Raw genomic sequence first — 23929 nt, forward strand, 5'->3', positions numbered from 1 at the left:
CTGTGTCTATTAAAAATATGTAGAAAGTCAGTGACTTGGATTTAAAATGGTGTGTGTGTGTGGTATGTGATGTGTTATTCTATAGTATCCTATTCTTCACTTTGGAACACTGACTTTTCCTTACCATTTCTTGTATGTATGTATGTATGTATGTATGTATGTATGTATGTATGTATGTATTCTCTTTATTTTTTATGATATACAGATCACATCACAATGGCAAACTAGTAAAAAAAGTGATGATATGAATAATGATATAATAAGTAATAAATATTACTCTTATACTTTGTAAAAAATAAAGTACAATGAAATTACCTAGATTTGGTAGCAATTCACAGATGATACTAGATAAAACAAAAATAACTTCTCACCTTAAGAGCCCAAGATTTCTCGAATGATCAATGTGCATATGCATATGGCAGGCAAGTTGGCTTTCAGCAAATTGCTTGGTGCGTGGGTTTTTTCAGTCAGTTGGTATCCTTACCCATTTTTGCTGCCCTAGAACTTATATTCTAGATTCAGGAGGAACTGAGCTTAGTCCAAGGATTTTAAGCAGTAAGGAAATATTTGATGTGTTCAACTGTATATTTTTACTTATATAATCTCTAGAACTATCTCTAAGAGAACCTAACCTACATTCACAACGAGTGACCCTAAGAAATGGAAACATGAGTCAAATGTGAGTGGCTATACTAAAAGAATTTAAATGAAATTAAGTCATCAAATCTGTCAGGGACCTGATCAGGGACTGCCATACTAGAGGAAGGAGTCTGCCTTCTCTTACCCTTAACTTAGTAATGTGACAATGAAGTGGAAAAGGTCCAGGACCACAAGTAGGAAATAGATGGAAGTCAGCCTGGACTAACCATATAAGTTCCGTAATGTAAAGAATGCAAAAAATGCTGTCAGCAAGACTGACGTGCTTGGGATTATATTGCTGGAGATCCAGAATGAGCATCTAATGTTTCTATCAGGGATATTGCCTGACGATATCGTGCCTTCACTCTAGACTCTAGAAGAGGGGAAACTTGAGATGTGGTTTAAGTTGTAATAAACGATGTCTTTTCTGGTCAGTATGAATTCTAGATTACTATCTGATAACTGCACACTTCCTAGAATTCATAGGCCAGTGGTCCAGAATGAGTAAACACTGAATCTCTGAAGAAAATGACAAGAGAAACATGGGATTTTCTTTGATTGATGATAAGAGTGAAATATCTCCTTACTGTGTGGTGACAGCACACAGACACAGTACATAAAGAGAGGTCTTAGAAAGGCAAGACCTAACCTGAGCTTGAGAATGTTACAAAAGCAAGGAAGTTTGCCACTTTCCTGGGAAGCTTGAAGGGCTACAGAAGATGGCCACTTCTCAACACCTCTGGCCAATCATAACTTTAAACACCTACATGAAAAATGTATCACCCTTGAGAGATTGTTTGGGACTGGAGTACATATCCCCTAAAATCAAGGTCTCCCATGTGCTCGATTCAGACTGTCAAAACAGTTTGAGATTTAAGTATCAGCATGGACGCTTGCATGGACAACCCAAGGTGACTATGGAATAACAAAATTTTTCTGGATTATATGGACATTATGAACATCTGATGCTATCATTTATGGGTTTATGCTCAGTGGCTAGGAAACGTATGAGAAAAGGAAAAGTTTGGATTAAGAATGTTCAGAAGCCACAAATTCCAGATAGGAGTTTGGTACACCCCTACCTCTCTTAATTTAAAGACAAATGTAAGGATATGTATCAGTGTTCTCAAACTTCTAAGAATAATATCGTTCTTGGAAATTTCAAATATTAAATTCTCCCAAAAAAACTATTTTCGGGTTATCTCTACTTGGCTGGTGCAATAAGTATGGCACTAGTCCACCCATGTGATTATCTAGCAGTGAGACAGGCTCATAAATCTTGGCCACTGGTAACATTTGCTGTGAATTTTGTTTCCACAGATCACTGAGCTTGTCTTTCTTGCACTGTAGAATGAGGCTAAACCTTCACAATGATTTCTGAAGTTTTAAGAGAAAAGACTACAAAGATGAACCCATGTTGCATAAAGGCTGACAAGTCTGTTTCTATAATATCCTGAATAAATTTTTAAACCCGAGAGGAACAGCAGAGTTATGGGCTACCTGAGAGAAAGAGGCAGTCAAGACTGAATCACAGTGACTTAGAGATGGGAATGAGCTCAGGCCAATCACATAATACTTGCTATTGTGCTCTGGCTTAGTCACAGCCAAATTCAGGAAGCACATTCCATTAGACTAAATAAAGCCTCGATCATGTGTAAAATTTCCAGCTTGAATAGGCAGCCATCCTATCACTCATCAGGCTAGATGCATTTAATGGGTGTAATTTCTTCCTCATATTTCTATGCATTTATTGTTTCATTTTTATTATAGGAATTTGGACATATTATTAAGTTTATTATTTTGTGTTAAGCCTAGGCTTAAGTAAATACTGTTCTTCAGGGTGTACATGAAAATATGTTTCCTTTAGATTGTCAAAAGAATGGGGCAATCTGATTCAACTTAACTATGAGATTAGAAGAAAGGAAAAGTGAAAAAAACAAAAACAAAACACAAAACTTATCCAGCACCAAGCCAATGTTTGAGAGCTTATACACATTATTTTAGAGGGGGATTGTAAAAGGTAAATTCCTCAATTCCAGAAGTTCTGATTCTGTAGACTCAAGATGGAATTTAGAAAAAAAAATATTTTAAGAAAGTTTCACAAGTGATTTTTATTTGGTGAACACTGCCTTGGGCCTCTGTAAACTGCATTAAACTTAATTTGCTTAAGTCCTTACATTGCTTAGAGTAAAAGGAAAGATAGAAGATGAATGTTCTTTTTATTCTATGCAGGCCAATTATCTGAAAAGCTTAATGTCAGAAATTATCCTTGCAACATTTTAATTTCAAGACTGAACTTCATTTTTCAGACCTGCTGAACTGCACAGCTCTAAGGACTATATGAGCCAGGCTTCAGCTGGCTGCTGACCAGAGCTTCAGTATGAAGCAAGTGCTCATTAAGCACAACGAAGTTCAGGTGAGTGTAATTACACACACACACACACACACACACACACACACACACACACACACATGCTGGAAGATGTTCTATGTATATTTTTTTTCTGGCAGATTTTCCAAAGTAATGGTATGCCCCAAACAAAAGCCTAGAAAATATGCCCCAAAGTAGAGATTTAGACCTTCAATAACAGGAGATAGGAGGTGACTTAGTTATTTGGGGGGTTGGAGGGAAGTCAGGTTGAAGCTGTTCCTATTAAAAATTCTCCAGAACTCCCCCAGAAGAGGGCTCTGAGACAAAGATTTAAAAGTAAATTGTACCAGAGGAGATTTCAGGAAGCACTGATAGAGGAGTGAGGAGTAGTGAGACTAGCAATGCAAGGCCGCCAATAAGGATGCTTTATCAAGCAAGTGATTGTGGACAACTGGGGCTCAGTTCTAACTGGAGAACTCTGGGAGACAGTGTAAAACACGTGCTTCAGGATTAGCTTCCTCAAAGGTAGCAGGAGCTGGCATATTGAACACTAACTCCCATCAGTCATTGGTTGAAGGCTGCTCCAGGGGAATACTCATTCCCAAGTACTTCCAGTTTCCCTCTTGCACAGGCAAATCAAGCTTCAGAGCAAGTCCTCTGGCCAAGGTGCAGTCTCTGGAATTTGGGATTCCAGCATGTATACTGAGATGTAAGGGCCAAGGATGCAGGAGGAGGACTGAAAGCATCAGCTAGAGAGATCTGGAAAAATTAAATCTTTGAAGCCAGCTACTCTTCCTAGGGTAAAGAACAATGGAAAAAAGGACTTAATAGGCAAGAGCCAAGCCTTATTATGTTTTTCTGTTTTATAAAAACACCAAACCAGGTTAAAGGGCAGGGAGCTACTGGCTGTCCTGATTACCAATCCATGAATAGGTATAAAATTATCACAGTGATGGACTAGAGCTATGGTACCAGTTTACTTGGATTTCCACTTTAGAGTCCTTCTGCCATAACTGGTGAAATGTCAAATTTTCCTTATACCCCAAAGTAGGGAATAGCCTCAGCAGAAATTTTTAAAGCACCTCTTGTTTGAATTCCCTAGCTATGTTAAATGTTTTTGCCTCATTTAAGTGTAGGTTTCATGGTGTAATCTCAGGTGTCTGAGCTTCACCAGGAATATAAATAAAGTGAGCAGAAATTCTAAAACTGAATGACATGTAACAAAATGCTGTTCCCCTACAATTAGTAATTTGTTTTCTAAATGAATATGGATTCATATGCCTCTTATTCAGTTGCCTATGTAAAAATTATGAATTTCTCATTTTAAACAAAGTAAAATTATTTTTTATGAATTTAACTTTCTGCCTCCAAAATACAGAATTATTGAATATGTAAAAAGTATCATGTTTGAAGGAACACCAGTTTTTTAGACCACCAGGAGAAATCTCATGTGGTTTCATATAGCATTTAGGAAACCACCAACTTTGGCTGACCGAGAAAGTGAATAAGAATCTTGTGTTATTTTAAATATGTTCAGTACCTTCTCCCAAAATGTTGAAGGAGTGTCCACAGCTGCACAAACTACAGCTTTGCAAAGAATTAAAACCACCCCTTTGTTCATGAAGGTCAAACAATTACAGTGCTTATAGACATGATGCCCTAAAGCTATATGAATGGAATCATAGAGGGATTTTTTTCCACTGGAGATTTGCAAACTCATCAGATGGAGACAGGGTAGAAAGTAGCTTGCCAGATTTAGATTTCATTCTGCCTCTGGTCTATTCTGAAATTCAGAAGACTTCCTCTTGTGTGCTCTGTGGATCAGAGCAAACTTCTCTCTCTCTCTCTCTCTCTCTCTCTCTCTCTCTCCCTCTCTCCCTCCCTCCCTCTCCCTCTCCCTCTCCCTCTCCCTCCCTCCCTCCCTCTCTTATACACACACACAAGGCATGATTGTTTGTGTCTTTAAATTCAATTTATTCCCACTTCCACATTTTGCCTTACAGCAATATTTACAAATTGTAGAATGATTTCCTGACTATAGTCATGCCTGGGACTACTTTCCAAAGCAACTTAGCTTAAATCTACCAGGTTGGCACTGGGACAATTACATTGAAAGATATCCTAAATTGAGTGTCACTTTCTCTGGTTTTTTATGGTGTGGTCTCTGACACACAAGAGACTCTGCTGTCATTACAAACTATTGTCAAAAACATATTTTCGAAGAGAAAAAGAACTTAAATACCAATATTGTAATTTGAATAGGGGCATAATTTAGCATCTTGGATTTACACTGCTTATTTGGGTACTTTCTCTATTTCCCTCTGGTAACCATCAGCACTCTATAGTCAAGACTGTTTCTTGGTTTGGCTTTTTTTTCCTGTTGCTCTTTTGTTTTGTTTCTTTAATTCTATGTGTGAGTAAAATTACATTGCATTTGTCTTACTCTGACTTATTTCACTTAGCAATATCCTTTCTATCTCCATCTGTGTTGTTGCAAATGACGAAATTTCATTCCTTTTTATGGCTGAATAATATCCCATTGTAAATATACCACATCTTCTTTATCCATTCAACTATCAATGGACACTTGGGCTGCTTCCATATTTTGTAAATAATGCTGCAATAAACATAGGGGTGCAGATACCCCTTTAAATTAGTGTTTCTCTATCTTGGGGGTAAATACCTAGTAATGTGATTACTGGATCATAGAGTAGTCTTATCTATAACTTTTTGAGGAACCTCCATACTGTTGTGCTGCTTGTGGTTTTGATTTTAGCCATTCTGACAGGTGTGAGGCCATATTTCATTGTAATTTTGATCTGCATCTGCCTGATGATGAGTGATGCTGAGCATCTTTTCATGGGTCTGTTGGCCAAATGTAAATCTTCTTTGGAAAAATATCTGCTCATGTCTTCTGCCCAATTTTTAGTTGGATTATTTGTGTTTGGGGTGTTCATTTTTATCAGTATTTTATACATTTTGGATACTAACCCTTTACTGGATATGCCACTTGGAAATATCTTATCCCATTCAGTAGGTTATCTTTCAAGTTTTGTTGATTGTTTCCTTTGCTGTGCAGAAGGTTTTTATTTTGATATAGTTCCAATAGTTTATTTTTGCTTTTATTTCCCTTGCCTCAGGAGACATATACATTGCTATGGCCAATGTCAGAAAAATTACTGCCTGTGCTGTCTGCTAGGATTTTTTATGGTTTCAGGTCTCACACTTAGGTATTTAATTCATTTTGAGTTTATTTTTGAGTATGGTATAAGAAAGTGGACCAGTTTCATTTTTTTGCATGTAACTTTCAGTTTTCCCAACACCATTTGTTAAAGAGACTGTATTTTTCCCATTGGATATTCTTTCCTGCTCTGTCAAAGATTAATTGACCATATAATTGTGGGTTTGTTTCTGGGTTTTCTATTCTGTTCTATTGATCTATGTGTCTGTTTTTGTGTCAGTACCATACTGTTTTGGTTACTAAGCTTTGTAATATAACTTGGAATCTGGAATTGTGATACCTCAGCTTTGCTTTTCTTTTTCAAGATTACTTTGGCTACTCGAGGTCTTTTGTGGTTCCATACACATTTTAAGACTTTTTTAGTTCTGTGAAAGATGCTAGTGGTATTTCAACAGGGATTACATTAAATCTGTAGATTGCTTTGGGTAGTGCGGACATTTTAACGATATTTGTTCTTTCAATCCGTAAGCATGGAATGTCTTTTCATTTCTTTGTGTTATCTTCAACCTCTTTTTAAAAATATAATTTATTGTTAAATTGGCTAACATACAGTATCCAAAGTGTGCTCTAGGTTTTTGGGGTAGATTCCCGTGGTTCATCGCTTACATACAACACCCAGTGCTCATCCCAACAAATGCCCTCCTCAATGCCCATCACCCATTTTCCCCTCACCCCCCCATCACCCCTTAATTTGTTCTCTGTATTTAAGAGTCTCTTATGGTTTGCTTATCTCCCTCTCTGTTTGTAACTATTTCTCCCCTCCCCTTTCTCCATGGTCTTCTGTTAAGTTTCTCAAGATCCATATATGAGTGAAAACATATGATATCTGTCTTTCTCTGACTGACTTATTTCACTCAGCATAATACCTTCCAGTTCCATCCACATTGCTGCAAATGGCATGATTTCATTATTTCTCATTTCCAAGTAGTATTCCACTGTATATATGAACCACATCTTCTTTATCCATTCATCAGTTGATGTACATTAGCCTATTGTTGAAAGTGCTGCTATAAACAGTGGGGTACATGTGCCCCTATGAATCAGCACTCCTTTATCCTTTGGATAAATTCCTAGTAGTTCTATTGCTGGGTCATAGGGTAGTTCTATTTTTAATTTTTTGAGGTGAGGAACCTCCACAAAGTTTTCCAGAGCAGCTGCACCAGTTTGCATTCCCACCAACAGTGCAAGAGGGTTCCCATTTCTCCACATCCTCACCAGCATCTGTTGTTTCCTGAGTTGCTAATTTTAGCCACTCTGACTATATCTTCAGCCTCTTTCATCAGTGTCTTATAGTGTTCAGAGTACAAGTCTTTTACCTCCTGGTTAGGTTTATTCCTAGTTATCTTGTCATTTTTCATCCAATTGAAAATGAGATTGTTGGGGCGCCTGGGTGGTTCAGTCGGTTGAGTGACTGGCTCAGGTCATGATCTCACAGCTTGTGAGTTTGAGCCCCTTGTTGGGCTGTGTGCTGACAGCTCGGAGCCTGGAGCCTGTTTTGGGTTCTGTGTCTCCCTCTCTCTCTGCCTCTAACATACTCTCATTCTGTCTCTGTCTCTCAAAAATAAACATTTTAAAAAAAGAAAATGAGATTGTTTTCTTAATTTCTCTTTCTGCTGCTTCATTATTAGTGCATTCATTTATCAGTTCTAGTAGTTTTTTGGTGGAGTCTTTAGGGTTTTCTATATATGGTATCATATCATCTGCAAATAGTGAAAGTTTTACTTCTTTCTTACTCATTTAGATGCCTTTTTATTTCTTTTTGTTGTCTGATTGCCATGGCTTGGATTTCTCGTACTATGTTGAATAAAAGTGGTGAAAGCGGACATCCTTATCTTGTTCCTGACTTTTGGGGGAAAACTTTGTTTTTCCCTATTGTGTATGATGTTTGCTGTGGGTTTTTCACATAGGCCTTTGTTATGTTTAGGTATGTTCCCTCTAGACCTACTCTGCAGAGGGTTTTCATCATGAATAGATGCTTTATCAAATACTTTTTCTGCATCTGTTGAAATAATCATAGGATTCTTATCCTTTTTCCTATTGATATGATATATCATGTTGATTGATTTGCAAATACTGAACTACCTTAGCAATTCAGGAAGAAATGTCACTTGATTGTGGTGAATGATTTTTTTTTTAATGGATCACTGGATTCGGTTTGTTTGTATTTTGTTGAGGATTTTTGCATGTATGTTCATCAGAGATATTGGCCTGTAGTTGTTTTGTGTATATGTGGTGTCTTTCTCTGGCTTTGGTATCAGGATAATACTGGCCTCATAGAATTTGGAAGTTTTCCTTCCTCTTCAATTTTTTAGAATAATTTGAGAATAGATATTCACTCTTCTTTAAGTGTTTGGTAGACTTCACCTGAGAAGTCATCTGGCCCTGGACTTTTGGGAGTTTTTTTATTCTTGATTCAATTTCTTTGCTGGTCATCAGTATTGCTCCAATTTTCTATTTCTTCCTGTTTCAGTTTTGGTAGATTATATGTTTTGGTGGATTTATCCATTTCTTCTAGGTTGTCCAATTTGTTGGCATGCATTTTTTTCATAATATTCTATTACAACTGTATTTTTGTGGTGGTAGTTATTTTTTCTCCTCTTTCATTTGTGATTTTGTTTGAGTCCTTTCTCTTTTTCATGAGTCTGATTAAAGGTTTATCATTTTTGATCTTTTCAAAGAAACAGCTCCTGGTCTCACAGATCTGTTATATTGGATTTTTCTAAGTTTATCATTTCTTTCTGCTCTCATCTTTATTATTTCTTTCCTTCTTCTGGTTTGGGTTTTTTTCTGTTGTTCTTTTTCTAAGCTTCTTTACATACAAAATTTGGTTGTTCACTTGAGATTTTTCTTGCTTTTGAGGTGGGCCTGTATTGCTATAAGCTTCCCTCTTAGAATGGCTTTTGCTGCATCCCAAGGGTTTTAGACCACTGTGTTTTCATTTGTTTCCCTGTAATTTTTGATTTGTTCTTTAATTTCTTGGTTGACCCTTTCATAGTAGCATGTTATTTAACCTCCTTGTATTTGTGCTCTTTCAAGTTGTTTTCTTGTGCTTGATTTCTAATTTCAGTGTTGTGGTCAGAAAAGATGTATGGTATGACCTCAGTCTTTTTTAACCAGTTGAGACTTGTTTTATGGCCTAATATGTGGTCTATTCTGGAAAATGTTCCATGTGCACTTGAAAAGAATATGTATTCTGCTGTTTCAGAATAAAATGTTGTGAATATATCTGTTAAGTCCATCTGCTCCAGTGTGTCATTCAAAGCCACAGTTTCCTTATTGACTTTATTTGGATGATCTGTCCATTGATGTAAGTGGGTAACTTACACTTTTTCACATGTGTCTCCCTTTGGATACAGAAGTGGAGAATGATGAGGGAAATGCAGAGCAAGAAAGGGAAAAGAAAGAGTAAAGTAAAACAAAAACAGGCATCACTGAGGGTTCCGAGTGAGAGAGACAGTGAAAGAATAAACAATCTTCTTGGTCTTAGTACCCTCCCCTGTGAAATGTTGGTTGACTAGGATAGTCTCTAAGAATTTAAATAGTTCTAAATATTTTAATTTTTTTTAAATGTGTTTATTTCTGAGAGAGAGAGACAGAGCATGAGCAGGAAAGGAACAGAGAGAGCGTGAGACAGAGTCTGAAGCAGGCTCCAGGCTCTGAGCTGTCCACACAGAGCCTATCGCGGGGCTCCAACTCCTAAACTGCGAGATCATGACCTGAGCCAAAGTCAGACACTTAACTGAGCCACCCAGGTGCCCCAATAATTCTAAATAATATTAACAGTTCCTCAGTTCTTTGCTTTTAAAGTGAGAATGTGATTTTAGCCACCAGCCATTGAAATATCTCAAAATGACTATTGTTTGGATAAAAATAACTCCTTGTAAACTGATTTGTGAGAACTGCCTTACAGCTTTTTGGCATTTTTTTTTTTTTTATGTACGAAGATAAAATTATCAGGTGTTCAACCTTTATTACCAAGTGGCAGAAAACAGGCTCCAGGTCATTCTGGTTACTTTAGGGCTGCATAGGCCATGATGCCTGCTGATCCTGTCACTGCTCACAAGTTCAGGTATTACCTGCACATAGACAGTCTCCAGGGTGAGTTTGCTGCAATGGATCTGGGATTTGAACCAAGAACTTAAGATTTCTCAGCCTCATGATGCCTTTATTCACCCTCAACATAGCCCTAATAAAAATACTTTATACTGGATAGAGATTCTTTGTACAATAACTTGGTTTGTTTTAATCATTGTTTTAGAGTCCAGATCAAGTTATGTTATCCCCATTTCACAGATGAAGAAAGACAAGCCCTGGAAGAATTTTTTTTTTTATTTTTTATGACCAGTTAGCCAGTGGGAGAAACTCATAGGGGAATACTAACATATTATCTTCTTAAAGTTACCAAAAGCTACTAAAAAGTGCTCAGGAAACAGAGCATATGCATCCATACATACTGAGATGGTTCTGATGGAATAGTAATCATTGCTACAATCTTAAAGGTTCACATTTCTCTGCCTTGGTTTGGACTCAATTTCTTCCATGTAGCCAAAGAAGTTCCGATAATGCTAGCATTATAAACTTTTGAGGCTCAGATATGGAGCACTTCCATACTCAAAATACTAGGAGCTCCTCTGACTTAAGCAAATCTTCCTTGTTGTCACAGGTCCTTCTCTACTCCACATCTGTTAGTAGTAAATAGAAATGTAACTATACCTCAACTAATGGCCACTTGATGAGTCTAGGCTTCCAAAACATAAAGACAAAAAAACAGATTACCAATTTTTATATAAAAAATGTCAGCATCAGGTGATTTAAAATGAAATTTAGGCCGTTCTTGTTTCCTCCAGATTTTGTTGTTTGGAGTAGGATAGGTAATAGGAAAAAACTTTATGGAATACAGGAGGTGGTTCTAGATGTAAAGAAGAAAAAGTGTTTCCTAATTTCAAGGCCAAATGACAACAGAAAAGCTGTATTGTTTGTCTTGTTGATCCTTCCAACTGTGCTACAAATCCCAAGGGGAGTGTCAGCCCAAGCAAATTAAGCTAGTGTATCCACTGTTTCACAGAGTCCAGGTTGGAGTCAGCATCCTGCCAAATGAATATGTCTCGTTAGAGGGGTTTGCATTAATGTACCATCCTCATGTGGTTTGGGTCACCTCAGTGGCCAACCACCACTCCTACATACTAGCAAAGTACAGACACCCACCAGACCACACCATAACATCCCCTGGACAAAGGACAGGGGAAATATGTCAGAACTATACATTTTTGGTTAATTTGTTGGCTCATAAGTATGTCAAAAATGGATAAATGTTTACTGGTGGTTTCAGCTCAGTCTCAGGCAACCTAACTGGAAATAAAAAGAACAATTTTTAAAACTCATCCAGACAGAAATTTGAATATTAATTTGTAAAATAATTATTTGTAGACAGGATAAATTTCCCTTTTGTTGAACCATTCTTGTACATTTTATATAGGATTTGATTTGTCCAGATCTGGTTTAAATGCATTCTTTACAAAAAAGATCTATGACACAAATTTCTTTTGGGTCTTAGAGGAAATAATTTATATTTAACTTGAGTCATAAAACCAAAGCTCCAATGAATTGGAAATGCAGTAAAACTTGTTCCTGTTCCAAAATATGTCTGGAAATCAGGAGGCAAAAGTAGATTTCAGTTGATTGTTGAAAACAATATACCTTGATATAGATTGAGAGAAATTTCATCATGTTTGGTTGTTGAATAATGAATTCCTTATTATCTATAAATGTACAGCATATCTCTCAAAGACAGAACAGGATAAATACAAGACAGACTAGAACAACATCTGGGTAGAGATCCCAAAAGAACAAACTCAATGTCCACAGCATCTTATCACAGCCTAAAAGAGCATGATTAGGTGAGAAAAGGCATTCCATTTGGGAATTCTAGAGAAATGCAATCTTTACATTGCTTACACTCTTTAGAGACTTTTTTTAAAAAGCAGGGTAACAAGCTGAGGCCGTATTTTAGAAATGTTCCTTGAAAGAGCAGTAATTTAGATGGGAAAGAAGTCCTAGGTGGCATTTATTTGGTCACTCAGTCCTGTGTGCATCAAAGCACATAGAATGAGCAAAAAACAACAACAAAAAAAACAACATGAAATGTATAAACTGTGTCTTACCACTATGAGTGTTTTTCTTTTTTGTGAGAAAAAAGAGAAATTCTCCTCAAAGGAGATAGTCCAAGCAACTTAAAGGAAAGAAAACAAGGTTCAAAGCAGCAATACATTAAGTACTTCAAAAGTAGTAATAAGATTGACTTTAGGGCTTGACTTTGCTTTTGTGAAGGGCAAAGTGATATTTGTGTTAGAAAAAGCCAAAAGAAAGCCATGAGAGTCAGAATTATTACATGTGAAAGGAAATGGGTAACAATAGGTTTAAATAGATTTAGAGAACTCAGGAGCAGGGAAATTTGGTGGTTAATTTCAGAAAGTAGGAGTCTCAGAAAATGGATGAGATATCACAAAGAAAAGGGAATAATGTAGCATCCAACTGATGGTGGGGTGGGGGGAGGATGGAAAAACTTCTTTCCTTCACTTAAAAAAATTTTTTTTACATTTATTTATTTTTGAGAGACAGAGAGAGAAGGAGACACAGAATCCGAAGCAGGCTCTGAGCTGACAGCACAGAGCCCAACGTAGAGCTTGAACTCACAAACCGTGAGATCATGACCTGAGCCGAAGTCGGACACTTAACTGACTGAGCCACCCATGCGCCCCTTTCCTTCACTTTTTAAAGGTATTACCCTCTTAAAGTTCCCTTAGAATGACCATCCTATTTAAGATTATCACTCATCCTAGCCTTCTTCCCTTTACATTCTTTACCCAGCCTTGTCCGGCCCTAATTTTTTTTTCTTTTTTGATAGTACAATACCTTCTAATGTATTATATTAGTTTTTCACTTATTTTCTTTATTGGATGTCATCATTTCCCTACCTAGAGTGGAAGCCCACTGAAGGCAGAGAGTTGCTTATTCAATGATGTAACTCAGGCATCTGGAGCTGCCTGTCATACAGCAAGCACTTGAAACACATTTGTTGAATGCATGAAGGAGTGAGCAATATAGTATTCAAGAGGCAAGGTTGCATACTGAACTTGAACTGTGAGATTTCCTATTATAATATAGGGACACTTGACAGTGATACATAGAAGATAGAAGCCCTGCATTACATCTTCTCTTAGAGCCAACCTAACTTTACAGGAAAGTGGCAAACATTATAGACAGAAGATTGCATTAAGTGTCATAAAGAAAGAATATGAGAACTGGGAGTTTATGACATGGCAGCTAAAGGTTAAACTTAGGAATCTGCCTTTGTGGTGGGTGGTCTAAGCTGTATAGAATTCTAATAGACCTCTTTCCAATAAACAAAACAAAACACCCATCAAATTTGGGAAACTTCTTCATAGCACCTGGTATCCACAACTTTTATCAGTTAGTATAGCACAAATACAGTGGCATTAAATCTTGATAAAATTTAGTTTTAGGAATACCTGCTGACTTATTGCCTTAGGCTCCTCAGATTTTATAAGACCTCTAATATAAATATGTGTTTAACAACCCCATTTACACCACTTCTTAGTCATTAGCAAACAACAGATCAGTCAAACCAATAAAGATGTTACTGCATGTCCCCTGTAAACTGGAATGGTGGATTTGGATACATATATGATTCTTATCATCAGAAGCTGAGGTGGGTCAGTGTCCCACCCATATCTCCTTGGCACTCACAGCTGACATATTATCTGAAGGCCTCTCTGACTGTAATCAGCTACCTCTTTTGGCTGGAGAGCACTCTCTGGTAGACAGAACATACTTGGTCTGTACATTCCCAAAAGTACCAGGGAGTTAGCTGCTTCACACCAGGCACCACTCAATGATTGACAAAAGTTGGAGGATAAACGTCCCATTTCCTTACCCCTAGGGTGGAACAATTCTGACGTGTGCTCTGCAGATTCTCCCAGAGGTCCTCAGTGGAATCACGTTCCAGTTGCTGGCAGTGGTTCACCTCAGTAATGTGCCTCAAACTTCCTGCCTACTAGTCCCTATCTCACTTCTTCATTCCTTTGTCAGTGCTCCCTGGAATCACATCCTTAATACTCAAACCCTCATCTGAGGTTCTGCCTTTGGGGAATCCCAACCTGAGACAAACTCACAGCCTATTTATGAAGATAGAACAATAGATCTTGAAAGCAAACACCACCAGTAATTAAATGTTGGACTGTGACAGGAATTAACTGCCATGAAAGAAGAGGATAAATTAGGCTGAAGATGACAGATATATTTTGTACTTTGGGGAGGAAATGGGATATTTTGCCAGACTGTGGAGAACATAGTGGCTTTACAGCTGGATATGAGTGGTAAGAGGTATTAAGAGTCAGGAAAAGAGCCTAGAGTGAGGGATTGAGTGGGGACAGGTTGTTTCAGAAACAAGTCTGATGAAAATTGGCCCAGATACCTATTGCTAAGCAGAAGATACCATCATAAAGTATCCTCTGTTATTTCTTGTATGGCCAAGATACAGGTTTAGAGTTTAGAAATAAATGATCCCTCTACTCCCACCCCTCTGTGGCAAATCTCCAGGAATCACAATTTGTGTGTAGTGAATACTATTGGTGTACTCACCTGGGTCTGTATTACTGACTGGGGTATTAATTCCCTAGCTATTGCTGGTTACTAATTGCTCTCCACTGCCCCCTTCTCTGAAGTAGTACCTTTGGCTGAGTGGGAGACTCCTTGGCCTGGGAGATTGCTCATTGCTTCTCACAGTGACTTCCTGCAATAGATGATTGACATGAATGAGAAGGGGGTACAAAATGCTGGACCCCCAAGCCTCTATGTAGTGCATCTCATATTCCAGGGCCCCCATAGGATCAGGCAAGATGATGGGATCAGGGTAAGATGGCTTACCCTGCTTCTCTGGCCCACTGTTCATTAAAGGCACACCTTCAGTAAATCACATGCAACCAAATCCCTTCTCAGGCTCTGCTTAGGAACCTGATCCAAGATCCCACGTGTATGATAGGAGAAAGCCTTCTTCATAAGCCCACTGGGAAAGGCCTTATGGCTCGCTTAGTCCTTTTCAGACCCCTGTTGGCTCTCTACAGAAGATGAATGACTTTCCACCTTTTTGAAGTAACTACTTAGTCAGCTGCAGACTTTCTCATAATCTGCCATTAACCTAAGCAGAATGCACTGCCTAAAATGACCCCATCCATTCAAGGTCTAGCAGGCTACCGACTGATAAGGTGGACGTGACCTCTGGCAGAAACAAATTTCCAATAATAGTAGCACAAAGACATCGGAACTGTTTTTTGGGCCAAACTACTCCACCCACACACAGTGGAAATAATGAGCAGGTGACTTTCTGAGACGCCTAAAAATGGATCCTGCAGGAAGGCTTGGAAGAAAAGAACCATAAAACTTTTACATACCAAATCCCAGGATCAATTTAAGGGACTGATGTGTGGGAGGCCCTTGTCCCAGGTCCTAAGCGCATTGCCTGAGCCCTCCATCAAACTAAAAGCAAAACAAAGCACAGTCCCACTGTGCCTAATACTCCCCAGATGACTTTAAATGAATACACACGGATTATTAGAACATGTTTTTCTTTCCTGTTTTTGTTTTTTTCTTTTAAAAGGGCATTCTTCAAACTCATTGTGACACTGTAGTGCCTGTTGTTACTATGTTGTATAATAGGATGTCTCTGCCTCTGCCACTATGGGTTTTTGTTCAATGAACAGAAATGTGCTTCAACATTACCCTTAGCAGGCTAAAACAGGAAGTTTATCTGTAGCTAAAATATATATACATGGGTACTTACTGCATTTCTAATCCAAGAATCAATGGTTTGGCCCCTTGAGGGTGAGAATGTATTTGAGACCCCAGCACCAAATAATAGGCCATTTACATACGAAACATTCAGAGAAGTGTGTTACATAAAACAACCCAACAATTCAGCTCTAGGAATATGTTATCAAAAGACTTATATCAGAGCAGCATTATTTGTAAGACCCCCAGACTGGAAACTACCCAAACGCTAATAAACATTAAACTGTTATATTTGCATACAACGGTTTACCCTACCGAGTGGGCATGAACAGTGTCCACATGTATCTTACTGTCTCAATGAATTTCAAAACAATGTTTATCAAAAGGAGACAGATACAAATAAACAGTAAAATAGGAACAAACTAATCGGTAGTTTTACACTTCTGGATAGTGGTTTACTCTTAAGGGAATGGGAGATAGGAACTGGGAGCATGACGGGGTGGCACTTGGGCACCAATAATGTTCTGTTTATTGTTGTGAGTGCTGGTTACATAGGTGTGTTCACGTTGGAAAAAATCATCAAACTTCATAGGTACAACTTTTACACATCTGTGTGTGTTATTCTTCACAAAAATTAAAAGTATGTGTCAAATGAACTGAATGTTCTGTTATTTTGGGTCATTCAGACTTCTCTTTCATAAATATCAATAGATTCCTGTTTTAGTTTACACTAAGAAACACTGGTGAACCAACATAAATGATTGATTCATAGGATTCAGGGAAAAATAGGACAACAGAGTAATTGGGTCGGGGGGGAGCAGGGATAACATTAAATTATAGGTCTTTAAGTTGGGAGGAGACTTGGAGAATAACTAACATAGCCCACGCATTTTACAGATAAGAAAACTGACCTCAAGAGGTCAAATAATAGGCCCAAGGTCACATGTGTGGTTAGCAACAGCCCTCAGAGGAGGTCCAAGGTCCTTTTTCTCTAGACCACACAGCGTCCTTGTTTTCCAAACCTTCTAAGAAAGTTTGTGAATACATTTAAAATGTCTGTTTTCACAGTTTTTAAAAATTGACTCATTTACCCCCTATTGGTGCAACATGTAGGATATGATCTGACTCAACACCCTGTGCTCCAGTCTGTCAACAGCCAACAAGTCAGCAGACTACTGGTATTTCTGCTTCAACTTAATAGTTGATTTTAATTAACTCATGGTTTCTGTGCTCACTAAAACCCTTTATTTAGCTCGCCCCAATATGCTTAAAATCAACAGATATTCCTAGCAACTAAGACAGTTGAGGCACTCAGGGTTACTTTTCAAAAGCAGTAACATTTTCACAGTTCTTGAGGGAATCACAAAGTCCTAGAGGAAAATATGTCTCCGAAGTTTACTACAGAGATTCACAACCTTAACTTCTTTCAATTATTAAGTGTAGAGAGTTTTAAGCACTGTGATCCTGTAGCCCTCATAGACCTCCCAAGTCAGATTCTCTAGGGACAGGATCTGGGCATCTGAATATTTTAAAATCCCATGAGTGCAAATCATGGTTGGAAAAGGCTGCTCCATTGCTCCTCTATGGTATAACTCTCACCATTCTCTCTGTGATCACTCAAATATGTGAATATTTAACAAGTGAAGCAGTAACTGGCAAATGGCTGTCTCAACGGAACCAAACTAGAGTGTCTATTCTTTCCCAAAGTTCACTGATTACATACCACAGGTTGGTATATTGCCTCCTTGACTGCATCTAGCCAACAGACCAATTAGTGTTTTATGGATTAGTACTGTACATTTCTTAACAATCCACCAAACTACTCCTTTGGGAAGCTTATAATAGCATCAGTAAGGATCATACACAAATTAAAAGGAAAGAAAAAGCAGGATATGAGAATGGTCAAATTAACAGTAAGAGATTCAGCCAGGACTCAGAGTCCAAAGTCAGAGTGGTCTGGGAAGGTCAGAGAAGGCTATGTGAATGAAATAAAAATGGATTGTCAAACTGAAAGTCATCATATTTGAATTTTTGTTACAGAGACATTTCTGCTTATATAAGTAAATGAATGTTACCTTATATAACTAAATCAGTGTTACTACCACAATATAGAATAATTTTAATTCTATATCTGAGAGGTATAAAATACTGGAATAATTAGTCATCAATAATTACTGCCTTCACTGCATTGAGTCCACTATACAGAAGTTTTAAATATAACTGAAATTTTTTTAATGACTCTAAGAATTTTATATGTAGTGGGATGGCAGATGATTAAGTAGGTTCTGTAATATGGTGCCAAGATAAAATTCAAAAACAAGGGCTAAAGATGTACAAAGGAAAGATCCTGTCCCAGAGAGACCTGGTCATGTGAAGTAACTCCTAAGTCAAGTCTCAGGATAAGCAGGAAAAGGCAAAATGAAAAAAAAAAAAAAAAGGGACAGGCATCTACTTATGCATAGGTACAAACCCTAGAGCACAGAATTAGGAGGATGCTATTGAGTTTACACATTGTCAGAAAGTTCAATATGATATGAACACGGCTCATGAGTTCAGAAAACTCATCTCCTTAGCTCATCATTCCCATCTTATGTTATCTCTCATCTACACTGGACACATGTGTTTTATGAGTTCCTTTTGGACAGGTACCATGTCTACCTGGTTTGCAAATATATCCCATAGCTTACTGTATGGGAGATTCTCAATACATACTTCTGAATGAATTTTTTCCAGCTGCATTCTATTGTAATTGAGGAAACAGAAGTCCAGGGAGATACAGTGGACAGTCTAAAATCACATACAGTTTAGGGGGCAAAGCAGATATTAAAACAATCTTGGGATCCACTACTATGTCTAACTCTGCCACAACAACTGCCTTTCAAATCCTGAATTGTAGGGCTCTCTTCAGCTTTCTGTGAGTGTATCCAAAGAATATTGACAATGGAAAATTTATTTGAATTTTGATTTCTTAAAGTAGGTATTGGCTATTGGCATTATTGAATTCACCGTAGGAGATGTCTCTAATGAATACATGATTTGGGAATATTATAATAACCAAACCCATCTTGAAGAGGGAGGAAAGCAGGAAAGTAGGAGGATACTAGGCTCACCTCAGCCCACAAACACAACTAGATAACCATCAGATCATTATAAATACCCCAGAAATCAATCTGAAGATTGGCAGAACAAACTCCCAAACTAAAGGTAGAGAAGAGGCCATATCACAGAAGGTAGGAAATGCAGAAATGCAGTTTGGGAGAGAAATCAATCATGGCCACTGCGGTGGGGAGAGAGCCATGGTTGTGGATAGTAGCGAGAGACAAACTAAAACACAGGGGAACATAATGAAAAAACAAATCCCTGTTGCAAATGGCTTGGAAAGTAAGAGGGCCTGAATTTCATGAGTTCTTGTAACCAGTAGGGCTTAAAGCCTGAAGTTTTTAAATATCTGTGTGCTTGGCTCCAGAAGAACTAGGAAGACACTAGCAGAGCTCTTGGAGAGAAGGCAGGGCAAACAGCCCATGGACATATGGCATGGAAACAGTGATCTGAAGAGCACCTAGGGCACACAGTGGGGTGTTAGCTGCTTATCCTGAAGCATGTCCCAGAGAGGCAGCCTTCATAGAGAGACTCTCCTAGGAACAAAGGAAATGGAAGGCACCATTTCCCTCCTCTGCCCCTCAGCATAAGCACAGGGCCACCTGCAGGAACCAGTGCAGCATCAACACTTACTACCTAACTTGCTTACTTCAAGCCCTGCTCCCCCAGACCCCCGTGCTCCAGAAGCACCATGCTTCCCAGTCATGCTTGCCTCAGTCCCAGTGCAGCAGGTACCCTCCCCCAGAAGACCAGCCAAAATCCTTGCCAACACCACATCTCCTGGTCTGGAAGTTTTGTAAAGCCTCAGTTCTGGTGGTAGCAGTGGTGACAGGTCTCATTTCACAAGCAGACTACAGCACACCTAGTTAAAATGTGCCACATTCATGCTAGGGACCAAACATTTCTCAAAACAGGCAGAAAGCCTCTGCAGACAACTGGCCTGAAGGATAAAGCAGCCAGGATACAACAGCAGAGCTCACACAGTACACATTGGAGACACTCCCAGAAGTACTTGCTGGGGAATAAGAGGTACCACACTCCAGTGAATTCCAGGACCTCTTCCTCATAAAACCATTCCCCTCAAGAACAGGAGATGTAGCTGATTTTCCCAACACACAGAAACAGTCACAGAGAGACAAAATGAGAAGACAAATTTGTCCTAAGTGAATAGGAGACGGCCACAGCCAGAGATTTAAGTGAAACAGATATAGGTAACATACCTGATGAAGAATTTAAAGCAGTGATCATAAGGATACCCATTGGACTTAAGAAGAGAGTGGAGTACATCACTGAGACCATTAACACAGAGATAATAACACAGCAGAGAGAAAGGACTCAATAAATGAAATAAGAAAAACATATTTGATGGAATAAACAGAAGGCTGGATGAAGCAGAGGAATGAATTAATGACCTAGAAGCCAGAGTAATGGAAAGTAATCAAGCTGAAAACAAAAGAGAAGAAGGAAAGTCAGTGACTCCATTAAATATAGTAACATTCATATTATAGGAGTCAAAAGAAGAAGAGAGAGAAAAGGAGGCAAAGAATTTATTTGAAGAAATAATAGCTAAACACTTCCCTAATCTGGGAAAGGCAACAGTTATCCAAATCTACCAAACACAGACAACCCCCTACAAAATAAAAATAAAACAAATTTTTAGAAAGATTCACACCAAGATATATTGTAATTAAAATGACAAAATATAATGATAAAAAATATTAAAAGCAGCAAAAGAAGACAGTTACATACAAAGGAAACTCTGCACGGCTATCAGCAGGTTTTTCAGCAGAAACCTTCCAAGCCAGAAAGGAATTGCATGATATATTCACAGTGCTGAATGGGAAAAATATGCAGCCAAGAATACTATATCCATCAAGGCTATCAATCAGAAGGAAATCAACAGTTTCCCAAACAAAAACTAAAGGAATTTATGACCACTAAACCAGCCCTGCAATAAATATTAAAGGGGACTCTTTGACTGGAAAGGAGAGACCAAAAGGGACAGTATAAAGGTAGAAAACACAAAAGCAATAAAAATGAATATTTCTATAAAATATCATTCAAGGAACTCATAAAAGGATGCTAAATAAGAAACATGGGGAGGAGAGGAGTAAAGAATGGGTCAAACTTAAGCTATTGTCAACCTAATGTACATGGCTGTGTGTGGAAGATGTTATATATATACCTAATGGTAATCACAAATCAAAAGCCACTACTAAATATGCAAAGAATAAAGAGAAAAAAATCCAAATATATCACTAAAGAAAACCAGCAAACCATGAAAGACAGAAAGACAGGGATCAGAGAAAGTCTTCAGAAATAATCACAAAATGAATAATAAATTGGCAATAAATACATATCTATCAATAATTACTTTGAATGTAAATGAACTAAACACTCGAATCAAAATATACAGAGTGACAGGATGAATAAAACACAAGATTAATCTATATGCTGCCTACAAGAGACTCATTTTTGACCTAAAGACACATGCAGATTGACAGTGAGGGAATGGAGAACAATTTACCATGCAAAAGGATGTAAAAAGAAAGGCAGAGTATCAATACTTATATTGGAAAAAACAGACTTTAAAACAAAGATTGTAACAAGAGACAAATAAGGACAGTATATAATAATAAAGGGGACAATCCAACAAAACAATATAGCAATTGTAAATATTTATGCACCCAACATGAAAACACCCAAATGTATAAAACAGTCAATAACAAACACAAAGGAACTAATCAATAATGCAGTAATAGTAGGGGAATTAAACCCCTACTAACATCAATGGACAGATCATATAAACAGAAAATCAAGAAACAATGGCTTTGAATGACACACTGGACCAGATGGATTTAACAGAAATATTCAGAACATTCCACCCAAACACAACAGAATACACATTCTTTTCAAGTGCACATGGAATATTCTCCAGAATAGATCACATATTAGACCACACACACACACACACAAAGCCTCAACAAATTCAAGAAGATAGAGGTCATACCATTCATTTTTTCTGACCCAGTGCTATGAAACTAGAAGTCACACACACACACACACACACACACACACACACACACACACAACCTGGAAAGAACACAAATACATGGAAGTTAAATACAAGCTACTAAAAACAATGAATGGGTCAACCAGGAAATCAAGAAGAAAATTAGAAAGTACACGAAAACAAATGAAAATGAAAATACAATGGTTCAAAACCTTTGGGTTGCGGCAAAAGTGGGAGTAAATTAGAGCAATACAGGCCTACTTCAAGAAGCAAGAAAAATCTCAAGCAACCTAACCTTACGTCTAAAGGAGCTAGAAAAAGAACAGCAAACAAACCTAAAATGAGCAGAAGAAAGGAAATAAAAATTAGAGCAGAAATAAATGATACAGAAATTAAATAAACAATAGATCAATAAAACTAGGATCTGATTCTCTGAAAAAAAAATAAATGAAATTGATAAACCTCCAGCCAGACTTATCAAGAAAAAGAAAAAGGACGAAAATAAACACCATCAAATGATAGGGGAGAAATAACACCCAACACCACAGAAATACAAACAATTATAAGAGAATATTATGAAAAACTATATGCCAATGAATTGGACAACTTAGAAGAAATGGATAAATTCATAGAAACATATAACCTACCAAAACTGCAACAGGAAGATATAAAGAATTGGAACACTGACTACCAGCAAGGAAATTAAATCAGTAATCAAAAAATTCCCACAAAAATTCCAGGGCCAGATGACCTCACAGGTGATTTCTACCAAACATTTAAAGAGTTAATACCTATTCTTCTTGAACTATTCCAAAAAATAGAAGAGGAAAGAATACTTCCAAATTCATTCTACAAGGTCAGTATTATCCTGATACCAAAGTCAGAGAAAGACACCACAACCCACCCCCAAAAATCTACAGGCCACTACCGCTAATGAACATACATGCAAAAATTCTGAACAAAATACTAGCAAACTGAATCCAATGATACATTAAAAAAATAATTCATTTCAATCAAGTGGGATTCCTTCCTGAGTTGCTAGGATGCTTCAGTATTTGCAAATCAATCAACATAATACATCCTATCAATAAGAGAAAGGATAAGAATCATATGATTATTTCAACAGATTCAGAAAAAGCATTTGATAAAGTACAGCATCCATTCATGATGAAAACCCTCTGCAAAGTAGGACTAAAGGGAACATACTTCAACATAACTAATACCCAGACATTAATGATATATTTCTCTCAGATCCATTGTGTCCTGGAAATAACACTGCAAAATAAGAAAGCTGACAGGAATCTTCAATTGGTGTTTAAAATTCTCAGTGTTTAACTTAGTTCCTTTTCTTCTTGGTTCTGAATCTGGTATGCATAGCTGTATTATTTACAATTGGCCCCTCCCACCCCCAAATATTTTAAAGCGATTTACAACAAAACCATCCATTACAGTCCTTCTGTTGCCTCCATCAGTGTGGCCATGCCCTGGTTACTAACACAAACCATGTGACCAGGCACTGTGGGGGTGCTGGCCATGTTCAGGCTCTATCTAGACTGGGATTGTAAAAGTAGACCCTCAAACAGCTCTTCAGAGCAGAGGGATGTACAAACACTATCCATGAATATAAAGGACTAAAGGGACTTATCAAAGGTATAAACTAGGAACCAGTGTGCAAAGGGGTAAATAAAGCTTACCAGGAGTGGAGGAGATATGGGGAGTCATTTGCCTATTCTTTAAATATTTAAGAGGATTTTAAGTA

General features: G+C 37.7%; 1 long non-coding RNA gene across 1 annotated transcript in view; it reads right to left on the bottom strand.

The window, feature by feature from the left end:
* The window catches only part of LOC144615806 (uncharacterized), an 81062-nt gene that overhangs the window by 12083 nt on the left and 45050 nt on the right, over window positions 1-23929 (bottom strand). The window contains exon 2 of the long non-coding RNA XR_013554419.1: window positions 15002-15063. This is a non-coding gene — a long non-coding RNA (uncharacterized LOC144615806). The remainder of the gene's footprint in view (window positions 1-15001; window positions 15064-23929) is intronic.

Source organism: Panthera onca, chromosome A3, assembly GCF_046562875.1.
Source record: "Panthera onca isolate mPanOnc1 chromosome A3, mPanOnc1 haplotype 2, whole genome shotgun sequence".
Taxonomy (NCBI): Eukaryota; Metazoa; Chordata; class Mammalia; order Carnivora; family Felidae; genus Panthera; species Panthera onca.